The sequence below is a fragment of the Meriones unguiculatus genome, chromosome 11 (genome assembly GCF_030254825.1).
Source record: "Meriones unguiculatus strain TT.TT164.6M chromosome 11, Bangor_MerUng_6.1, whole genome shotgun sequence".
NCBI classification, from domain to species: Eukaryota; Metazoa; Chordata; class Mammalia; order Rodentia; family Muridae; genus Meriones; species Meriones unguiculatus.
This window is the reverse complement of record NC_083359.1, coordinates 59,498,343-59,521,576: the sequence shown is the minus strand read 5'-3', so window position 1 is coordinate 59,521,576 and position 23,234 is coordinate 59,498,343. Positions and strand designations below refer to the sequence as shown.

The 23,234-nt window shown below is 38.1% G+C and overlaps 1 long non-coding RNA gene across 2 annotated transcripts in view; it reads right to left on the bottom strand.

The window, feature by feature from the left end:
• The window catches only part of LOC132646365 (uncharacterized), a 108,544-nt gene that overhangs the window by 13,522 nt on the left and 71,788 nt on the right, over positions 1-23,234 (bottom strand). The window contains exon 3 of one of the 2 annotated variants that reach the window (XR_009584575.1): positions 12,420-12,593. The exons of the other annotated variant lie outside the window; for it this stretch is intronic. This is a non-coding gene — a long non-coding RNA (uncharacterized LOC132646365). Of the gene's footprint in view, positions 1-12,419; positions 12,594-23,234 lie in introns of those variants that run through there. 2 annotated transcript variants of the gene reach the window in all.

Genomic DNA, 23,234 nt, shown 5'->3' with positions numbered 1-23,234 from the left:
ACTTAGTACGTAGACTGGTTAGCCATCCAGCAAGCCTCAGGAATCCACCTGTCCTTACCTCCCCAATGCTGGGATAAAAGCACATGCTACCCAGCATGTTTCCAGAAGTTCTAACTCATGTCTGTGTGCTCGTTAGCCATAATCAGATGGCAAAAAGTACTGCTGAAGAAAGTACACACTTGGTTTCAGGACATAGAGAAGTCAATCTTGAACTAACTGTAAGAGCCTGCTGTCTAGCTTTCATGGTGCTGGAAGATGCTAAGCATGCTGCTGAGGGAGAAAGACATCAGGCTCTTATCCACACTGTACACTGCATGCTCTAACACTGACTTGCCAGGCAAGAATTACTCTGGCTATGCTCAGACTTCCATAGTTTGGAATGGGACCATTTATTCTGTACCATTGTATATTCAAAAGCAATAACTTAAAATTTTACATATTTAAAAAATTTTTACTCTACTGCTATACCACCCTGAATGCACCTGATCTTGTTTGATCACAGAAGCTATGTCAGGCTGTATTAGTGTTTGGGCAGGAGACTGCTCAGGAATACTTTTAATTTTATAGAAGTGCACAGTTAAACGGTTCCCTTGATAAATGTAGAGTTCAGAGTTTTCAATTGTTGGAACTGCTAAAGACTGAGAGCACTTGAAGTTGAATTGCACTTTGAATTATGAGATGAACAAGAGACTTGGGGAGAAAGAGCGAAAGGTTTCAATTTGAAATGATGTGTGTGGGTGTTGACATGGCAAAGGGTAGGGCTGTGATAGTTAATCTCAATTGTCAACTTAAGAGCTAGAATCACCTGGGAGATGAGCCTTTGGGCAAGCCTATGGGAAGTTACCCTGATTGGATTAACCAAGGAGACAGGGGTGACTCCTGGTGAGTGGCATCTTTTCCTGGACTAGAATCCTGGGTTATATTGAAAGGAGAAAGTGAGCCAAGCACAGGTGTTCCTCATTCTTTGCTTTTTGACAGTGTGCATGACATGACTAGGTGCCTCAGGCTCCTGCTGCCTTGACTTCTTCCCAATGAAGATCTTTAAGCCATGATCAACTCCTTCTGTCATGTGTCTCTTTGTTCGGGTGTTTTTAACACAAGAACATGAGAAGCAATGTAGACAACCAGTGTTTATTTTATGTTTGTAATGAAGGGTTCCACTAGAAGAGGGAAATCCAGCTAGGACTTGCTAGTCCAAGTCATCAAAATGCAGACTTGGAGATACGATCCAATTTGTAAAGGTTTTATTAGGGGAAATGCCTGTGTGAGAGAGCATGAGGTGGTGAAGGAGCTAGGAAAGGCAGGGAGAGCAGTCAGACTACAAATCCAGTCTGAACCCATAAAGGAGAGAGAGAAGAATCCTCTAGATGACTTCCCTGCTGCAGAGAGCATCAACAGAGCTTCGAGGGATATGTCGTCTCAGTCAGTCACCAGAGAGGTGACCACAGCTGGGCAGTGGGCATGCCTTAGTCACCAAGATTCCTGTGGTGACTGGCCAGAAGCAATGTAAGCAGCATAGCCTGCACAGAAGCAGTGCTGACTTCAATGAACAGCTGAGGGATACCTTCAGCTCAGTCCCAGGTAGCTGAAGGTTGAAAGGCACATCCTCACAGCTGTCATGCCAGCTAATAGAATGTCAGAATTCTAATGCCACCCAATTTGAGTATCCTAAAAGCACTGACCTATAAATGCCATGTCTTGTTACCCATCATCCAAATGGCCCAAATCCAGACTTCTTGGGCTTAACATTTTAATAGGTGTCATCAGGAGTCCATGTCATTTACAAACAATGAATGATATTTTTCAGATTTCTTATGCATACTGCCTTTCTCTCTGTAAACAACTTACCTTAGTCTTCACTGCCCAAAGCAATGGCCATTATTATCTCAACACAGACATGCAGGTTACAAGCCCACATTTCCTCAACTGGGTCTACTGTTTACGATGTATCAAGGCTAAAATTTTTGTTGTGTGTGTATGGGAGATAAACCATTTATTTGGAAGTTCTAAGAAAGAAACCACTTCCAGAAATTTTCAAAGCATTAAAGAAGTTTAGTTTATTGTGGTTGTGAGACATTTTGTGTGTAGTATGTGTGTACTTTTTACATATACACATATATGTATAAACGGGTATGTGTGTGTGCCCATGAATGAGAAGGCCAGAGATGCTCATAGATGTCTTTCTCTATTACTCTCGACTTTAATTTTTGGGAAAGGGTCCCTACTGATCCTGGAGCTTATGGATTGGCTACACTGGATTCCAGCAAGTTCTGGAGCTCCTCTACTTTCTGTTGGATTGGTGCTGGAGTTACAGGAGCCCACCAAGGCTGAATTTTGATTCAGGGACTGTGGATCTGAATTCAGGTTCCCATGCTTATGCATCAGGCAGTCTAACAACTAGCCATCTTCCTAGCCCACACTTCCCTTCAGTTTTCAAATTTCTATGACTTTGTCTTTTGTTGCCCATTGGAAGAAATTGGTTCATGTTATTAGGTTATTTGACCTGATGAACAGCTGTTTTCTACCTTCCAGAGTGCTGTCCAGTGCAATAAAACACTCACCATAGTGTTATGTTTGCATAGGGAGTCACTTCAAAATGTGACATGCCACACAAGTATTCTAAAGAGGTTCACTGTAGCTCCTGAGCACTCAGTTTTCCTTTTCTGGGTCCCTATGTTCCAGTCCGCTTTCTTTCACCACTATATCTGATAGTGAACACAACATCCTTTCTAGAATGCACCAAAAGCAACAAAAACAAACTATTAGCTGTAGCATGATTTTACAATCAGTTTAGCATTGCCGGTGTCTATCAGGCCATAGTAAATACACTAGCTGAAAGATTAAAAAAAAAAATCTTTCTTCTTGGTCAACTATTTAATACTTGCTTCATAACACTCTTCTTCCTGTCTGTTTTCAAAAACTTCCTTCTCTTCCTTCTCTTCAACTCCTTCTCCTCTCCCTTCTTCCTTCTTTTTATTTCATTATTAAGACAATGGCACAATCTCATTTTCTATGTATGGATTATATCTGTGCCATCAACTCCAAATATCTGTGAGGATAAGAAAATGATGATAACCCACTTTTAACATCAATTTATTGAAGCTAGTTGTCTCCGAGTCTCTGAATCTCTTGTGTTCTGTTAATCTCCATCATAAACATGGGAATTTGATTCTTGCATATTCCAGGCAACTCTAGAAACACAGCACAACAGCTCCTATGAGCTGACAAGGATTGTCCATCAAAGCATGAAGGAGCCGAATAACTGTCGATTTTAAGAAACTCAGGCTTTGTTAGGTGTAACTGTGAAACTATTTTGTTTGTTACTGTCTGTGTGGAATCTCTGAAGGGCACTGATTTAAGAATTTCAAGGTGAAAAAAAAGTTATTTCCCTAGAGAAAAACCATCACTTAAGTAAGTCCAAGAAAGACAACCTGCAAATGGGTAAAGTGCTTCTGGGCATGAGGTAGAAATCTTACTCAACTTATTCCACAAGTGTACCAGGTGAAGTATAAATCAAAGCATTTGTCATCACTCACGTGAGCCTAGAAAAGCAAGCAACTGTCAAATTAAGTTTTCTTGTTATAAAACAACCACTTTTAGGAATCTTGGATCAATTTTATACAGGAAAGCTCATCAACATGGTAAAATAATATCTTCTGTGACTGGTGCTTGACGAAGTTAACTTTAAGAAAAGTAATTGCTAAGAATGAAAATAAGGTTGGCGGTAATGGTGCATGCTCAGCTTGGGTAGCGGTTACAAGTAGGTCAAGACTACATGAAACCATGTTTCAAAAAATTTATATGTTACAGAAAACCCAGACTATGAGCCATTGAGTTAGCTCACTAGGTAAAGGTGTTTGATGCTAAGTCTGGCAACTTGAGTTAAATCCCAGAGACCGATATAAAGTTGGAAAAAATAAAAAACCTAACTCAACAAAGTTGTTAGCATTGTCCTCTGATATCTATACGTGTACTCTGACATGTATGACCCCATACATGTAACATATAATGCACAAACTATGGTACTTTGAATCAGACTGACCCCACCATCCCTAGGCTCATACATTTGAATGTTTAGTCACCAGGGAATGGAACTTTGTGACAAGATTATAAATATTGGAGGTAGAGGTGTTACTTTGTTGGAATAGGTGGAAGTAGGCAGAGCCTTGTTGGCCAAAGTGTGGCATTGGGGATGGGCTTTGAGGCCTCAAAAACCTATGCCAAGCCACGTAGCTCTTTCTCTTTCTGCTGCTGGCAGATCAGGATACAGCTATTAACTACTTCTGCCATGCCTGCTGCCATGCTTCCTGACATGTTGTTAATAGACTAAACTTCTGAAACACTGAGCAAGCTCCCAACTAAATGCTTTTTTAAAAGTAAGAGTTGTCTAGGTCATGGTGTCCCCTTACACCAATAGAACAGTGACTAAGGCACATACCCACAATAATAAATGGTAACAAACAAACAAATAATAAATAAATAATCAATTTTTTATTGTTAAAAATTGATACTGTGATAGATACTGCTAGAGAGATTCTTTCATTCAAAACCCATGGATTTATTCAAACTACTAGTCTACCAAAATTTCACTGATCAACTACTATATGCCAAGACCTTCTGAGAACATGGAATGCATTAGTGAAGAAAGTGAACATTTCTGTGCTCAATGATCTTCCATGCTAGAGAAATTAATGTAATAAATACATGTAGTAAATAAAAATATTATATGTATGTTAGAAGGTTTTGATGGTATAATATTCTTCTAGAATGTATACAATTTACCCTTGTTCATTCAAATGCTGTTTTCTCTACCCCATTATCTGGTTTCGACCTGGACATCACATTGTAATGCTAATTCTAAGCATCACCTGTCTCAAGTTTGTATAAACATGCCAGCATTTGTTCTCTGTATTGACAATAAAACAATCAGCCAATGCTGAGCCAGGGAGAGAATAGGAAGGGACATCCTTGACTGGAGGGGAAAAGAAAGAAGCAAGTGTGAGGAGGATCAGAGAAGAGAGATCTGAGAGGAGAGGACCTAGAAATACTAGGAGATATTAACTGGACCCAAATTATGACTAAAAAGCAAGTATAATGTTGGAAATCTGAATGGTAGGAAGCTATGCAGGCTTAGATGTTTAGGATGGAGTAATTATTGCCCAGAATTGTGCTCTAGGTTAATTAAATAAATCCTAGTCTCTGTGTGGTGACTTGGGTACACAGCTGGTTTAAGAATAACCACTGTTTAACTAATAGATAAATCAATATTAAATATTAATAATAATCAAAAGGCTCTGACCATTGCAGAAAAAAAGAAAGAGTATTTAGTGATTAGACTGTAAAGCACAGTTTCATAATAAAACAGTATGGTCATTGAGAAGGTAATATTTGGTTACAGTTAAAAGGCATGCAAAGACTGGTTATAATGCTTGCTCTCAGAAGATGCTCTCCAAGCATAGGCTATATATAATACACAGATTTTAAGGCAGGGGAACTAGTGACTTTTTGGAAGACCTGGACTCTAAAACTTTGCTCTCACAGAAGCAGAGAGTAGAATGGTTTGTAGGGGCTGGAGAGAGGAGTGAGAAAGGATGAAGAAATGTCCAACAATAGGAGTGATCGAAGAGTTAGATAGAAGAATCAGTTCTGGTGTACTGTGGAACAGCAAGGTGAATCAAATTAAGGATTCAAATACAAGAACAAGGAGTTGAAATGTATTTTCCATGAAGGTGTGCTAACAGTGAAGGAGGCCTAATACATGAACCAAACATTATACCATGCAATAAATACAAACAATAAAATCAAACATATAAAAAGATGTCAAACCTGGCTATTATGAGGTTAGTACAAGATGACTTGATGGGGAAGCCTGTGTATTCTAGGGCTTTCCAGGCTCCTGTAGTCACTTATTTTCCCTTTCTCCAAAAAATGAGTCATTGTTGCTAGCTTCTGTGGAGGGAAGGGACATAGCATGATTGACACTCCAAATGGATTTCTCTTTCTGTCTTAGAAGAAGTAGAGGAAAGCCAAAATGTGCCAAAAAAAAAAAAAAGAAAGAAATGGGTGGTAGCAATAACTCAAGGCATAAATCATGGTGAACTGGCTAGAGTTTGGTCTGTGTCAGAATAATGAATAGGGTTTTCCCTCCCACTGGATTTTGAAGGTAAAAATAATGTGCCCAGGGCTTTGGCCTGAATCACTATTTAGAAGATAGTAAGCTGACCTGCAAAAGGCTACATTGGCATAGATTTGGGAGGAAGATCAAGGCTTTGGACATATCAGGATGATGTTGTCTATTGGAGATGACAAAGCTGTAGCGTTGTTGACAAACCAGTGCCAATGCTGGAGAGCAGGGTGGACTAATAATTCTGAGGAGAGGAAGGAAGGGTGAACTGAGATTAACTCTGGAAGTCACTGAGGAATAGATACTGTACAAAGATTTTGGGCTCTCTGGGAATGTCAAGAGAATGAGTGCAAATACAGAAGACAAGGTGGCCAAGCTGTGGGCCATGGGGCATCATAATGATGAGTGGTAAGGAGGAGCAGAAACCATGAAAAGTGGAGAGGGCTGACAAAAGATGAGAAGATAAACTATGAGAATGAACTAAATTAAACAGACTTTAGTTGAAAGCATGATAAAGCCATTTAAGTGCTCAAAGTATAATCATTTGGTACATTTCATAATTTCTGGTTAAATTTTATAGATCTATAACACTAATAAATACTAGAATTGCATCTAAAAGTTGGTTCTTTTGAGTTAATATCCAAGTCGTTTCTTCCTAATATTATCATTATGTAACATAATTTACTACTGTTTATAAATAGAATAAAATCAACAAACACAAAGTACAATGAAAAAATATATCCTTGGCTGCAACAACAACAAATTTAGATAAATTTAAAGGCAGGAAAGCTGAGACTTATCCAGTAATTATCAGGAGTGACCCATTTATAATTTCTTAGTATGAATCCATTTGTTCAACCTGGTTTCTTTGTAATTTCTTAATGATCATTCTATTTTAAATCATCTGCAATTTATTTATATCTATCTATCTATCTATCTATCTATCTATCTATCTATCTATCTATCTATCTATCTTTTAAGAAACCATAGCATAGTGGAAAGTCAAAATATACAGTCACCACACGGAGGTGAAAGATACAATAAATAGCATCTATAATACAGTTGTTCATTTTGGTTTCAGAGCTCAAACTTTTCTGAAATGTTGCATATACCAAAGAAGATGGACATAGCAGCAAATATCAGACTCTCATCATTATCATTTCTCTTTGCTTTTCAATCTCTATATGATTGAAAAGGAAATCATCTAATTCAGCCACCACATACACACACACACACACACACACACACACACACACACACCGCACACACAACACACAATGCTGTAAAAACATTACTTACCAAAGTGTTCAGTTTAAAAAAGATAAATTAGTGAAAATATAGTTGCATGGGAGTTTCTTATACAAATACAACATGAGGTCTAATTGTTGCTTCATCAATAAACTCTCCATTAGTCATCTAAAGCTGCATAATTAATCAATGAAACAGTCCACATTCATAGACTGAAGTCTTCTCACCTCCCCATTTCCATGAGTTGGGGCTGGTTTTAGTTTGAAAAGCATAGATGTTGAAGACATGGTCCTCAGACTCTAGTGATATTAGGAGGATACAGATGTTTATATGTGAGGTGTAGTAAGAGAGAAAATTAAGTCATTGAAGATGTACTCCTGAGGATTGTGGTACTTTGGCAACCTCCTTATTTTGTCTTTTGCTTTCCTTTGCCTCAAAGCTAATTGCTTCCTCCTTCATATTCTCCCTGCCTCAATCCTGAAAGCAAGGTCTAACAATCATGGATGAAACTGTAAGCCCAAAAAAACTTGTTCATCACAGATATTTCTGGTTCCAGTGACAGAAAGTGAATTCAATCACCATTCTGATGTCTTTTGGATGAGGGCTTACTGGTTCAGAGTTTCTCATAAGACTGGTCATCATCAGTTGTCATGTGAGGGTGGTACACTTCAGCCATCATTACCTGTAGGTGGGAGACTGTCTCTTTTTCCAAAGAGACAATTTTATCTTAAAATATTAGGAAATGACAAATCACCCTAATGAAAGTCAATACCCTACACTCAAGACAGAGAACATTTGGGGTTAGTGGTTGTTCTAATTTGGGTTTTGGTTGCTGTGATAAAACATTGACAAAAATCAAGCTGGTGAAGAAAAGGATTTATTTCTCTTATAGGCTACAGTCTATCATCTAGGGAAGCTGAGGCAGGAACCTCAGAAACTACAGAGGAATGCTGCTTACTGACTTGTTTCTGGCTTGTTCGGCTGTCTCTCTCATGCAGCCCAAATCTGCTTGCTCAGGGATGATAACACTCAGAGTGAGCTGGTTCCTGTGACATAATGAGTAAAATTAGAACATGCCCTACAGACATACAGATACCCTTCTGATGGAAGCAATTTCCCAAGTGAGATTCCTTTTTTTCCACATATGTAGAGGTTGGTGTCAAGCTGACAAAAACTAATCACCATAGTTGTTAAATATAATAATGTATATGTATTATCTAAATTTTTAAGCTTTTGGCGCCTGGTGTTCTTTCCTTCATTATAGACATCATCCAGGTGTATTGGAACTATGCAGTTTTAATTACACCATTTCTCTTCCAGGCAAGGATAATTGTCTCCTAAAGTAAACATCTCAAATAGCAAACCATCGCTTCCAACTACTGCCCTTGCTCTTTGGGTTAAAATTGTGTGGGAGTTTCTACTGCTCAGAGCAATTTTGAAGTTTTAAACTGTTGTTTCTCTTTTTTTCACAATTTATTTTTAAAATTTGCTTTTCTTTATTAAAATAGATTCTTCTCATACAATAAATCCTGACCACAGTTTCGCCTCCCTCTATTCCTCCCATCTCCCCTTGCTCCACCCTCTTCCTTCTTCCCCATATTCACTCTCCCTCCATTCCCTCTTCAGAAAAGAGCAGGCCTGTAAAGGACCACAACCACACAAGATAAAACAAGAAACAAGACAAGACAAAGCAAAAGTCCTCCTATCGAGGCTATGCAAGGCAACTCAACAGGAGAAAAAGCTCCTCAGACTAGGCAAGAGAGCTAGAGATACACCTGCTCCCGCTGTCAGGAGTCTCACAAACACACCAAGCAGGCCCCGTCATCGCGGCGCCCATCTCTGCGGAACCACGAGCCCTGCTTAGTTGACTCGCTGTGCCACGTTCTTTTGTCCCCCATCCCCTATGACTCCTAAAATCTCTCCTCCGTTTCCTGAGGGGTTCACTTAGCTTTGAGGGGAGTGACCAAATAAAAACCTCCAATTTAGACTCTCTGTCTGTCTCTCTCTCTTTGCATAATGTTTGGCTGTGGGTCTCTCTGCCTCTGCTCCTTTCAGCTACCGGAGGAAAACTCTCCGATGACTACTGGATAAGGCACTGATCTATGGATCTGTAAGTGTAGCAGAATACCATTAGGGATCATTTCACTGATTTCTTTTTTGCCAGTCATGTTTGGTTCTTCACTGGATGGTCTCTGGACCATCCAGCCTCCTGGTCATCCAGACAGTATAGGGCATTTCACTTCCTTGAGTTATATTTCTTTCCCCAGTACCAGGTGCCTACACCTGTTATTCTCTCTAGCTTGGATGTTTTCTGTATTAGTTCCCTGACCCCATATCCTTAACACCTTAACTTCTCTTTCCCATCTGCAAGAACAAAATGTTACAGTAGACCATCCTGGGCCATGTCAGGACTAACTTACTTTAAACAGTGAAGATGTTAAAGGAGCTGGACTTAGAATCTCCTTGTACATCAAACTTTAGCTATATCTGTCTGAGCTCTCTTTACCAACTAATAACCATGACATTTTTATTTATCACCATGAAAAGACCCTGGATTCATTCATCAGTAAAGGAGGTTTTTTTTTTTTTTTGTCTTTAGCACATTATCAGTAATTCTTGCCTAATATTGAATGTTTCACTTTCCCCATGAGTAATGAGTGTGGCATGTGTTTCTTTGCTTTGCCCGTTAATAAGACTCAGCTGTATTTTGACATTTTCTTCTGTTTTGAAGGTTCTAGTGGTCTCCTTTTATTCTCTAGCCCTTTCTTTGGAGTCCTCTAATTAGAGAAGTGTGGTTGAGATCTTCCTCCTCAAGATGTAGGAGATAATGATAATGTCTGCATTTTCTCTGGTGTATCCCAGCACTTAGCTGTGCAAATAAATGCATGGCTTTCTAACCCATGGTTTTTAAACAAGTGAGTTGATAACGTCTGATTTCACGACTTCAGGTTCAAAAGCAAGGAAGTGTATATATACACACTTCTTTAATTTTTCAGTGCTTTAGTATTTTTTAAAATATAATTTTAGATAATGGCTGATTTTTTTCTACTTAAGATGGATCGGTCTTCACTGCTGTACTGGTTTGTGTTTATCAGTTGCAAACAGCATCTAATGACCTGGAGAAAGGCCTTCTCACCACCCTTGCCTTCTGACATTACAATAACATGCCTGAGCAGCTGTACAGCAACATGGCTGCCACAGAAATCCCTCTGAAAAGCTGAGGTGATCATGTTACAGCCCGGAGCCTGGGATCTGATTACTCTTGCTATAGAAGCCTAAAGAGCTACAAATGTCATTAGTGGCCATTAAATGACTTGGCTCTCAAACACTATCTCTGATGTTTGCCTTTGTGATCATTCATGGCTGTAAATTCTATAAAGTGGACATGCATTTTCACAGGGATGCATATTCTTTGCATTTTTGCCCCTCTGTAATGAAATCAGAGGCTGCACCTAAAAATTTGAACGAAGATCCACGTCTTGGAATTAAGTGTGTGAGAGTATTGGCATGCTCAGATCGTGTTCCGCACCCCACCCTCCACTCCCTTCCATTTTACTGTGTTCAAGCACTTTCTTTATGCATCTAATTTTAATGTGCAAACTATCTCATTCCCTGTAATTGTAAAGCACGTGTTAGCACTTAAGCAGCTGGAGGGGGTTGCCTAAGGTAAAAGGATTGATAGCATAGAGCAGGCATCTTAAAAATGGCTGTGATCTGGCATCACTAGCTAAGGCTTCATGTTCTTGGTTCCAAGCTGTCTGTTCAGGTCTTAGAGAAACTCAGGCAGTGAACACACGGGGATATTTTATCTCCCTTACTTAGTGTTGATATTTCAGGATAGTTTTGCATGGCAAGTGTCTAGTTAAGGAAGTCTGAAGGTATTCATAATCTGCTTTCTTAAAGGAGCTGGAAAAGGGAATACATTTGTCTGAGGATGATAGAGAAGTGACTAGAAAATTTGACTATTAGTTATCAAAACTGTTTTATGTCAAGATGGCATTGAGGAAAGCAATGTGAAAATGCAAATTAAATTGCTACTTTACCCATGGCTTTTCTTACTATGTCTTTGAGATTAAGAAAAAATCAGCTTAAGTCTACACGTTATCTTGACCTTAAGGAAAAGGGGGCAGCTCATACTTAAAGTCAGAACTTCGGATAAAAATAATCATGGGAATCCAAAATAGTCTTGAAAAATTCTTTTAAACACCAACAAACTGTAAACTACTCAAAAATTACAATAAATGCCCTAGACTTTCCATATGTTTTACATGCATCACTTTCCAGCCCAACTTTATGTTAATATAAGCAGTGACACCAAATAATGATGCTCTGTAGGTACATTTTCTTTCTTTTTGATACAGAGAAACATGCTACCTACATGTTAGCACCTCAGCAGTTGACAGTGTCATAACTGATGAGATTTACAAATTGTGACTAACTTCCATCTTCTTTTTTTCAATGACGGTCTCTTCTGGAAACAATAGATTCTTATAATTGAGTAAATAGTACAGTTAGGGCCAACAAGATGGCTCACTTGCCACTAAGCCTGATAGTCTGAGTTTGACCCCGGTGCCCATACGGTGAGAACAGACTGCAGCAAGCTGCCCTCTGACCTTCCTATGTGAGCCGTGGCAGGCTCAGCCACACAACAGACAACCATGGCTAGGAAAATGAGTGATTAAATCCACATGATACATGCATAAATATTAGGGCCTAATAATTTAGAAACTATAAATATAGACGTATGACATTCACATCCACAGCACAGTTTGACTCATAGCCTGTGGCAAAAAGTATTGAGTTATATGAGGTATTCATTGTAGATACTGTCTGCTGAGTAGACACATTTTTTACTTAATTATTCAGCTAAATACATTACTCATCTATTATAAGCGAGATGTTTCTTTTCACAATGTTTAGAGCATAAAAAAGGAAGAAACATCAAGTAAAGCCTTCTGACTTGTGCAGATTAATTGAACTAATAAATAAGCAAGAGGAAACATATTTATTTTTAATATTTTATTATATATTTGAGAATTTTACTTGATCATATTAGTCCCAGTAACCTCTGTCAGACTTCTCCTCATTTTCCTATCTTCCCAAAGTTCATGACCTCTTGTGTTGATTGCTTTAGGTTTAATAACCAGTGACTCCCATTCATGCTGTCCATGTACTTTCAGAAGTGGGCCACACACTGGATCATGCTTGATCTTCTGGAGCCCTTAAAGAAAGCACAAATATGTCTTGGAAGGAATGTGCTATTGTTTTCTAGTTACTCAGAATCTACATCCTCAGCGCTGGAGCCTGATCTCTGAAGAACAGCTCTCAGCCCTCACCTGGCCTGTGCTGTGACATCAGGTGCACTCCTGGCTTGTCCTAGTTATAAAATAATATCTTACTTCTCCAATGGTTTTGTAATTGTAACCGTGTTGTGTATTTAATAAACATAATTACATTTAACTTTATTCTTGTAAGTTTATCAAATCTTAATGTAACATGTTACTTTAATTTTTTTTCTCTTTTAAACCAAAGCTTTTAGTGTTTAGGACACCAAAGAAGCAGATACTGTGGCTTCAGACAGAGTGATGTAAAAAAGGAGCAAACGTTTTTATGTGTATGCACATGCATGTACATGTTAGTATGTCTGTGGATGTGCCACATATGTACAGGTACCCATGAAGCCAAAAGAGGATATTGCATTTCCTAAAATTGGAGTTGTAAGCTGTTGGGAGCTGCCTAATATGAGTGTCGGGCAAGGGTCCTCTTGAAGAACAGCACTACTCTTAACCACGGAGGATACATCTCCTCAGCCCCATGAAAAAAACTTTAAAACAATTATTTATATATTTATTTATTGCAATTTATTCACTTTGTATGCCACTGGAGACCTCTCCCTGTTCCACACCCCACCTCTCTCTTCTCCCTCTATTCTCTTTTTTTAGTCCCCTGATAGGGGAGGACCTCCTCCCCTTCTATCTGACCCTAGCCTATCAGGACTCATCAGGACTGGCTGCATCATCTTCCTCTGTGGCCTGGCAAGGCTGCACCACCCAGGAGGAGGTGATCAGAGAGCCAGCCACTGAATTCATGTCAGAGACAGCCCCTGTTCCCCTTACTAGGGAACCCACTTGGACACTGAGCTGCAATGGGCTTCCTTTGAACAGGGTGTCTAGGTCCTCTTCATGCATGGTTCTTAGTTGGAGTTATCAGTTTCTGCAGGTCTCCTGGTCCAGGTTTTTTGGCTATTGTTCTTGTGGAGTTCCTGTCCCTCCAGGTCTTTCTACCTCCCTCTTCTTCCATAAGGATTCCAGCATTCTGCCCAAATTTTGGCTATGAGTCTCAGTATCTCCTTCCATACCCATAGGTAGAGTCATTCAGAGGCCCTCTGTGAAAGGCTCCTGTCTTGTTCCTTGTTTTCTCCTACTTCCTTTGTCTATCCTGTTTGCCCTTCTGAATGATGGATTAAACATCTTCACTAGCTAGACAGCAAGGAAGTTGTTTTAGGGATATATACTTTAGTGTATTTATCCCATATTTTATGGCTAATATCCACTTATAAGTGTGGATATTATGTGTCTTTCTGCTTCTGGGTTACCTCGCTCAGGATAATATCTTCCAGTTCCCACCATTTGCCTGAAAATTTCATGATTTCCTTGTTTTTAATTGCTGAATAGTATTCCATTGTGTAAACGTACCACACTTTCTGTATCCATTCCTCCATTGAGGGACAACTAGGTTGTTTCCAGATTGAAAAAGAAAATTCTAGATAATAATGAAATAGAATTCTTAACTAAATGATTATGTTATGGAGATTATGGAGAGAAAACAGCAAATGAAAATGAGATCTCTTTTTTTTTTTGCCCATGTGATTTTTTAATTTTTTCATTTATCATAATTTATTCACTTTGTCTCTCAGCTGTAGCCCCTTCCCTTGTCCCCTCCCAATCTTGCCCTCCCTCATCTCCTTTCATGCCCCTCCCCAATTCCACTGAGAGGGAAGGACCTCCTCTCCTTCCATCTGACCCTAGCCTATCAGGTCTCACCAGGACTGGCTGCATTGTCTTCCTCTGTGGCCTGGCAAGGCTGCTCCCCCCTCTGGGGAAGGTGATCAAAGAGTCAGACACTGAGTTCATGTCAGAGACAGCCCCTGTTCCCCTTACGAGGAAACCCACTTGAACCCAGAGTTTTCTCGACTACCCAAAGAAAAAGAAAAGGTTTATAGAAAATAACAAAACAAAATCAAAATTCTTTTGAATTTCAAGAAACATTTACTTTTCTATATATTTTCATTATCATACCTTAGTGTCACTTTGACATTGACTGCCCAGTATTAATTAAAAGTACATCTTAAGCATGATAGAATAACGACCTGTGACTCTGGAGGCTGAGAGGAAAAGATTAACCACCATACCCACATGGTTCACAAGGGGAGATGTTGTCTCAGAATCACAGTCTTTAGAAGCACACCCTGGGGTGTGAATTCTGCCTCTGTCTTTCATTAAAAAATAAGTAAGATTTGTAATTCAAAAACTTTCTGAAAAAAGTCATCAGTACATAATTAATGCATGCAATAGCCCATAAATATTATGAAAAAGTCAAAGCCTAATGAATAGTTAAAATTTAATGTTATTATGCTTTGAATTCAAACCTATGTATATGAACCTTAAGTAAAAATTTTTTTAACAAGTGAACTTTTATATCATTTTGCTTCAAACTGATTCCTTTAAAGAAACAAAATTATAATAAACAATGTACTTAAAATTTTAAAATACACATATGTATTCAAAATACATATAGGGAAAATGTTTGTCATCCATATCATGTAAATGCATATTAAAAATCATAGTCAGGTTACACCTCACACCTGTTAGAGGGAAATTATCAACCATAAATGGTAACAAGTGGCCGGGGTGGCGAGGACAATGACAAGGAAGTACAGAAATAAAGAAACATTTTAAACTTTTGAAGGATGTAAAATAAAGCAACTATTTTGGGAAACAGGATGAAGTTTTTTTTGAAAAATGAAAATAGAATCCCTATACTTTATGTCCTAGTATTCCTACATCCTGTGTGTGTGTTTACTGAGATATGCATATCAAAAAGATATGCACTCTCTTTATTTCAACATTACTAATAATAGCCAAGCTATGGAAACAAATTTAGTATCCTTCAATCAATGAATGAGTAAAGTAAACATGCCACATGTTTATATATATATATATATATATATATATATATATATATATATATATATGTGTGTGTGTGTGTGTGTATTTATGTAATAAAATACTATACGGGCTTAGGAAATTTTGTCATCATGGATACATTTGGTTGATTTTATGATCATGAAATAAAAAGGCAAGTTCTTCATGATCTCATTTAAATGTGGAACTTAAAGACAATGATTTTATTGTAGCAGAATCAGAAGCTTCTCACAGTGGCTGAGTGGAGCACAGAATCTGGGAATGAAATATCTTACTAAATTGGTTCATTCAACTAGAGGAAGAGGCTTTAGTGAACTACTGCACTATGTGTTTCATCGTACTATCTAGACACTTCAAAATAATAAAAGTATAGATTTTAACATCCCTATAAGAGATGGCTCAGCAGTAAAGAGCAATGGTTGCTCTTCCAGAGGATCTGGGTTCAATTCCCAGCACCAGCATGGCAGTTCACACTTGTCTGTAACTCCAGTTCCAGGGCTTCTGATACCCTTACACAGACATACAGGCAAGCAAAACACCAATGAAAATTATATATTAAAGAAATCTAACCAACAGAGATCTTATATAACCTCAATTGAAGAAGAAGAAGAGAAGAAGAAGAAGAAGAAGAAGAAGAAGAAGAAGAAGAAGAAGAAGAAGAAGAAGAAACAATTGTGATAAGGTAATGGATAAGTTTGTTGTGCTGTTTCTATAATACATATTAAAGACAGAAATTAAATTAATGATGGTAAATATTTTAAAATTATTGGTTAATAATGCCAAATTGTTTCCAAAGCGTTTAGATCATTTCATAGGTTCTTGAACAATGTATGGTTCTATAAGCCAAGAACAGAAGGGCCTACCTAACAAAAACCATAGGGTTATATAGAGTAAGGCTTAGTAAAAAAAAAAAAAACATTAAAGATTATATAGATTCTACGACAAATATCCAGAAGCAGAGTAAAGATATTTGGGAGAATCCATTCTGCACCAGAAACTTTTTGTACTAATCCATGTCTTGATAATGGATGTTAACAAAACATTGCATTCCTGCTTCCTACTGCTTATTTTCTTAGCTAATCATTTCTTATTCTGACATGCTAACATAAACACAAAGATCACTGCTAAATGACTCTGAACATTCATGACTTTTAGCTATGGTACATATCTACCATGGCAGGAAGGATTCAGTAAATTTTAGTTCAAATTCCAAAGGAAGGAGGGAAGGTGTTAATCACAGCCCCAGGAATGGTTCTCCTGAGGACATGTGTGCTATCAAACCACAGCTGGAAGATGAAGATCACATGTTCACAAAGGAGCCAGAATGAAAGGAATCAATGTGCTGGCTGAAAATACTCACGCTGGAATTGCACAGTGTTACCCTTTCTTCCTCAGCCTGCTTTACTAAAAGTCTCCTAATCTCATTGTTCATGATTGAATTTTCATAAATGATGCACAATTTTAAATCATCTTTGTATTACTCATATTTATTCCATGACTGCTCTGTCGATTCCACTGTTTGCGTCTGTGTTATCATTTTTTCTCAGTTTTATATGAAAGGTTTGATGTGTGCAGCTTACCAAGGCTCTCTCATTTGTTGTCCACGTCCTCCTCTTGGTGGTTGCCTTCTCACGTAGGTGACTTTGACATGCTCCAGGTTTTGTATGAATATTGGAAAAAAATTCCATGTCATTTTGAGAGTACATCTTCAATTACATTTATTTTAGATTGTTTTAGAGAATTGCATTTGATTTCTTAAAGGAGTAAATGAATCTTGAGAGTGTGTAAGAAGTTAGATAATATTTCATTTTTGTTGCATTTAGCTAATATGCACACCTTCCTTAAAAGGATAACTTATCTACTGAACACATTAGGATGTGTTATTCATGTTCTAGTGTAAAATGAATATATGATATATCCAGGGTACCTCAGAAGATTTTATATCCTCCCATTCAAAATCTCCCATTTTAAGGTCAAGAGAGATTGCTCAACAGTTAAGAGCACTGAGCACTTGCTATACCTCCAGAGGACAAAGTCTGGTTTTTCAGCATCCATACCTTGGTTTACAACCTCTTATAACTCTAGTTCCAAGGGAGCTTTTCATCTTCATAGGCACCAGCCACACAGGTGATATGTATACATACATACACTCACACACGTTAAATAAAAATACAGAAATCTAAAAAATCCTCTTAAGATAAAGTGAATAAAATATAAACAGATGCCAAATAAAAGAAATAGGGTAAACTGGAAAACTGGAATACTCCATGTCAGTACAAACATATTTCTGGACCAAAGCAGGGGAACTATGCCATGAATGGGGAGTTTGGTGGGATACCAAGCAATGAGTATCGTCAGACCTTTGTTCCTGTGTGCTGAGCAAAAGCTAGGAAACAAAAGAGTTAGGAACATGGGATTGTTGCAAGATCTGCGGTGTGAGTTATTAAGTTATTTGAGGTATGATTGCTGTGGGAAAAAGACCAGACTTAAACGTGATTATGGTTGGATTTTGGCCTATGAGCAGAAGATAGTACACAGGTTTAGGGTACTCAACCTGGAGGCAAAGAGTTAGACATCAGAATATCTAAACAGATGTATATCTCATGCCTGTGGTAGACCTTCCTTCAGTTCATGAAGCAAAAGGGAAGAGAAACCAAGACTGTACTTTTCTAGGATACTACCTTTCAGATTTTAAGTAGCTCCAAAAGCAAATATAGGGGCTGAATAGCTGGCTCAGTGGATAAAGTGCTTCTTGCCTTGTAGGCCTAAAGACTGTAGTTCATGCCCTCAGAACCCTTGTCAAGGCCAGTCAGGTGTGACAGGCATTTATAATCCCAGCAAACTCTGAGCTTAGTGAAAGACCCTTTCTTAATAAATAATGTGAAAAGTGATAGAAGAAGACACCCAATAATAACTGTGGGTCTTTATATACAGACATATGCATGTGCTCTGCACATATAAACATGCAAGTAGAAATGCAGACCATACCTATACATAAGCAAACCAAACCAACCAACCAAACAAACCAGCAAAGACAGACACTGGTACAAACCAGGATGCTACCATGATATATAGAAAGCTAAATGTGGGTGAGGTCAGAAAAGTTAATGAGCTGATATTTCAGGAGAAGAGATCCAAAGTACCAAATACTGAGGGCAGGTTCAGGAGATCAACTGACAGAAAAGTTTGATATTTGCTTGACAATATGAATACCACTGGTAATTTGATTTCATCAAGAGCAGCTTCCATTAAAAAATTATGTAAGTAGGAGTGATCAACGTTTGAAGATGTCAAAATGTAGGTTGGAGAGGACTAATAAGAAAATCTACAAAAACAGATTCCTCTGCAGGTTACTAACTAAACACTATTTCCAAACTCATAGCTTTTTAAGAGAGAGAGAGAGAAAAGGATTTGTGTAGTGACTAAAGCAATAGGAACATTTTTCCTCAAATTTTTTGTATTTTTTTGTTTCAGAATAGAGAAACTGAGCCTTATCATATGTTAAAGGGAAAGAGCCAGATCAGGGAAATAAAGGGTTAAGATAAACACAGAGATATCCTAAGCAAGGCAACAGCTTGTGAACTAACTATGTAAAATACTGTTGGATTAGTCTTAACACTAGAGCAAAGCCTTAGGAATGGATTTCTGTCGCGGGAGTTGACTATATGTAAGACTTAATAGCTAAAGAAAGGACAATGTGTTTGACAGATTTTTCCAATGAATTAAAACCAGAGACACTCTATGTAGAACATCTTGTTATAAATAATAATCCAAACAAGCCACTTACCATAGTTGACAATGAGCCATAATGACAAATCTTTTTTTTATTATTTTTTTATTTTTTATATTTTATTATATTTATTTTGTTATATTTTTTCCTTTTTAAAATTTTTTATATTAATTACATTTTATTTACTTTGTATCCCAGCTGTAGTCCCCTCTTCCCTCCCAAACCCACCCTCCCTCATCTCCTCCCTGCCCCTCTTAAGTCCACTGATGGAGGAGGTCTTCCTCTCCTTCCATCTGACCCTAGCTTATCAGGTCTCATCAGGTCTGGCTGCAATGTCCTTCTCTGTGGCCTAGCAAGACTGCTCCTCCCTCTAGGGGAAGGGGGAGGGGTAAAAGAGCCAGCCACTGAGTTCATGTCAGAGACAGTCCCTGTTCCCCTTACTAAGGTACTCACTTGGATACTAAGCTGCCATAGGCTTCGTCTGAGGGTTTCTAAGTTATAACCACACGTGGTCCTTGGTTAGAGAATCAGTCTCTGAAAAGAGCCCTGTGCTCATATATATTTGGTCTTTGTTGAGCTCCTGTCCTCTCCAGGTCTTACTAACTCCTCCTTCTTTCATGTGATTCCCTGCACTCTGCCCATGGTTTGGTTATAGGTCTCAGCATCTGCTTTGATACACTGGTAGGTGGAGTTTTTCAGAGACTCTTTATGGTAGGCTCCTGTCCTGTTTCTGGTCTTCTCCTACTTCCAATGTCCATCCCATTTGTCTTTCTAAGTGAGGATTGGTCATCTTACCCCGTGTCCTCCTTGTTTAGCTTCTTTAGGAGTGTAGATTGTAGTATGTTTATCCTATTTTTATGTCCAGTATCCGCTTATAAGTGAGTGTATACCATGTGTGTCTTTCTGCTTCTGGGATACCTTGCTCCGGATGATCATTTCTAGATCCCACCATTTGCCTGCAAATTTCATGATTTCCTTGTTTTTAATTGCTGAGTAGTTAGTATTCCATTGTGTAAAAGTATCACAATTTCTGTATCCATTCCTCCGTTGAGGGACATCTGGGTTGTTTCCAGGTTCTGGCTATTACTAATAAAGGTACTACAAACATGACTGAACAAATGTTCCTGTTGTGTACTTGAGCATATTTTGGATACATGCCTAGGAGTGGTATAGCTGGATCTGGAGGAAGCACTGTTCCTAGTTGTGAACCAGAAATAAATCCACACACCTATGGATACTTGATTTTTGTCAAAGAAGCCAAAACCATTCAATGGAAAAAAGACAGCATCTTCAACAAATGTTGCTAGTCCAACTGGATGTCCACATGCAGAAAAATGAAAATAGATCCATATTTATCACCCTGCAAAAATTAAAGTCTAAGTGGATCAAAGACCTCAACATAAAACCAGACATACTAAACCTGTTAGAAGAAAAAGTAGGGAAGAGCCTAGAACTCATTGGCACAGGAGACAACTTCCTGAACAGAACACCAACAGCACAAGCTCTAAGATCAACTATCAATAAATGAGACCTCATGAAACTGAAAAACTTCTGTAAAGCAAAAGACACTGTCATCAGAACAAAATGACAAATCTTTTTAAAAATACAGTACTAAACTAGTTAGGAGACACACACACTATCCTGTTACTTGAAAAGACAGGCCATGGATTAAATCTACCAGTTCAGATGAGGTTCTTGGAAGGGGAAAGACAAATAAAGATGGTGAAATATAACCTTAAATCTGAGTTCTCTCTGGGGAAATAAATCTACTGTATGATGAGCCATTGGATAACTACTTAAGATATTTATGTACATTTACTTCTCCTCACCTAATTCCATATAAGCACAAGCATTTTGGTAATTCCTTATGCAGAATGAAAGAATCAACCATTGCTTCAAGCCCATTCTGACCAGAAAATCTTTTTTTTTTTCCTGACCAGAAAATCTTACAGAGGATGAGAAAATGACAATATGACAATATTTTCTATGGTGACAGATGTGGGTGACAGTGACATGGGAGGAAAGATATTTCCTTGGCTCTTCCTTTCACCCACACTGTGGAGCAGGATGGAGTGTCAACCTAGAGCTACTGTGTTAATTTTGGGCATCAACACTTTAGCATTTATAAGTGTCTCACCTGTAGTACGCGGAAGCAAGGAAAGCAGTATTGTTGTGTAAACCATTGACTTCCTCACAGAAACAGGATTTGATATGAGTTGAATAAACAAAACCAAAAATGCAGACAGAAGTTAAACTGAGGAACAGTGTTAGTACCTCCAGGATCTCTCTTTAGGATGGTAAAGACTGTTGATTGTGATAGCAAAAAGTGGGGCCACAGTTGCATTCATTGTTCAGTGAGCTTTTCTACACAGCCCAACCCACCGACAGCAATGAATGTTGATTGTGACCTTTGTAAACATCATCTCTGCACAGGCGAAGGGTGTCCTGGTAGCTCCTGCTTTAGACTTCTGTCTCCAGCAGACGCAGAGGGCCATGGCGACAATGGTTAGCTACAGGGTACAATCAACGGTCGATGGTTTTTATTTGAATTCCAAACTCACCGACAGCGTTGAATGTTCACTGAAGCAACCTCTAAGCCAGAGTTGAGCTGATTTTACACTATGTGTAGGTGTCTGAAACTGGAGGGAGGCAGAGAAAAAGCCCAGTCCTTTAACCAAACATGTCACACATTCTAAACCATTTCAAAAGAGTAAGGGAAGAAAAGAAGTGGGATTCTTCCAGTCCAGAGATTGGCAAGCCTCCACTCCACACTGTCAAAGGATTTGATTTTTTTTTTTTCAAAAAGAAAGGAAAAGGAGGAGAAAAGGAGGAGGAGGAGGAGGAGGAGGAGGAGGAGGAGGAGGAGGAGGAGGAGGAGGAGGAGGAGGAAATACTTTTGGAGGGGAGGGGTTAGTTCCAGGCTATTAAAGACCTAGAGAATTTATCATTCAAAATAACTTAATCCATCAAATAAAAACAGTATCTAAGTATCTAATAATTTAAATGCTGTTGTGCATATCATAAGCATAGCAAGGATGCATGTAGATTATGCAAAATTCAAACAGAAACCACTTAAGTTTTTTAAAATTAAAGTATGAACAACTTTGGCCCTCTATATTTATACTATGCATGAAATAAGAATTTAATATACAACAGGGTTTTTAAAATTGATGTAATTTCCTTAAAATATACTTATTTAGAAAATAATAAACAAATTAAACCAATTCAACCCAGTTTTTATTAGCCTATGACATAAGATTCAAACTGCAACGAAAACAAATGCAAACTGTACAGACTAGTCAAGATTTATCTCCAGCCATTTGGGTTATTAAAGGCTTACCGTCGCTATTTTTCATGACTGAATGGACTTGGAAGTAATTTCTATCAATTTTCTAGGTGTTTTTTGAGTACTGTCTATCTTAAATTAGTATGAACTGTGTTGAATATGTCTTTATAACTTCTTTCAATTATCCATTTTAAAAAAATCCCCCTGTATACTTCAAAACTCAGGTAGAAAGATACTATATTCTACCTAAGTAGAATTTTATGGGGCTTTAATGAAAAAAATGAATAAAAATTATAATCTGACTTTGAAGCTGTTCCTACTTTTATAAAAATTACTGCAACCATTAATAAAATAACGGTTAACCATGTAGTCTGAATTTTTTTCATACTGCCATTTTGTTCACTTAGGATACTGTATGCTAAAGCTGTAATCATTTAGTTATCTTTTAGACAAAAAGTTAGGGTAACGATCTGCTGACAATATGCATTCAGACAACAGATAGTCAAAGGACACAAAATTGACTAATCTGATTTTTTCTGTGTATCTCCCTTTGAGATAAGAACTGTCCTTTGTAGCAGGAAAGTATGTTCTCCTGGGATCCTCTGTTTGTGTTATCAATTTCATGTAAACGTGTGTCACTCA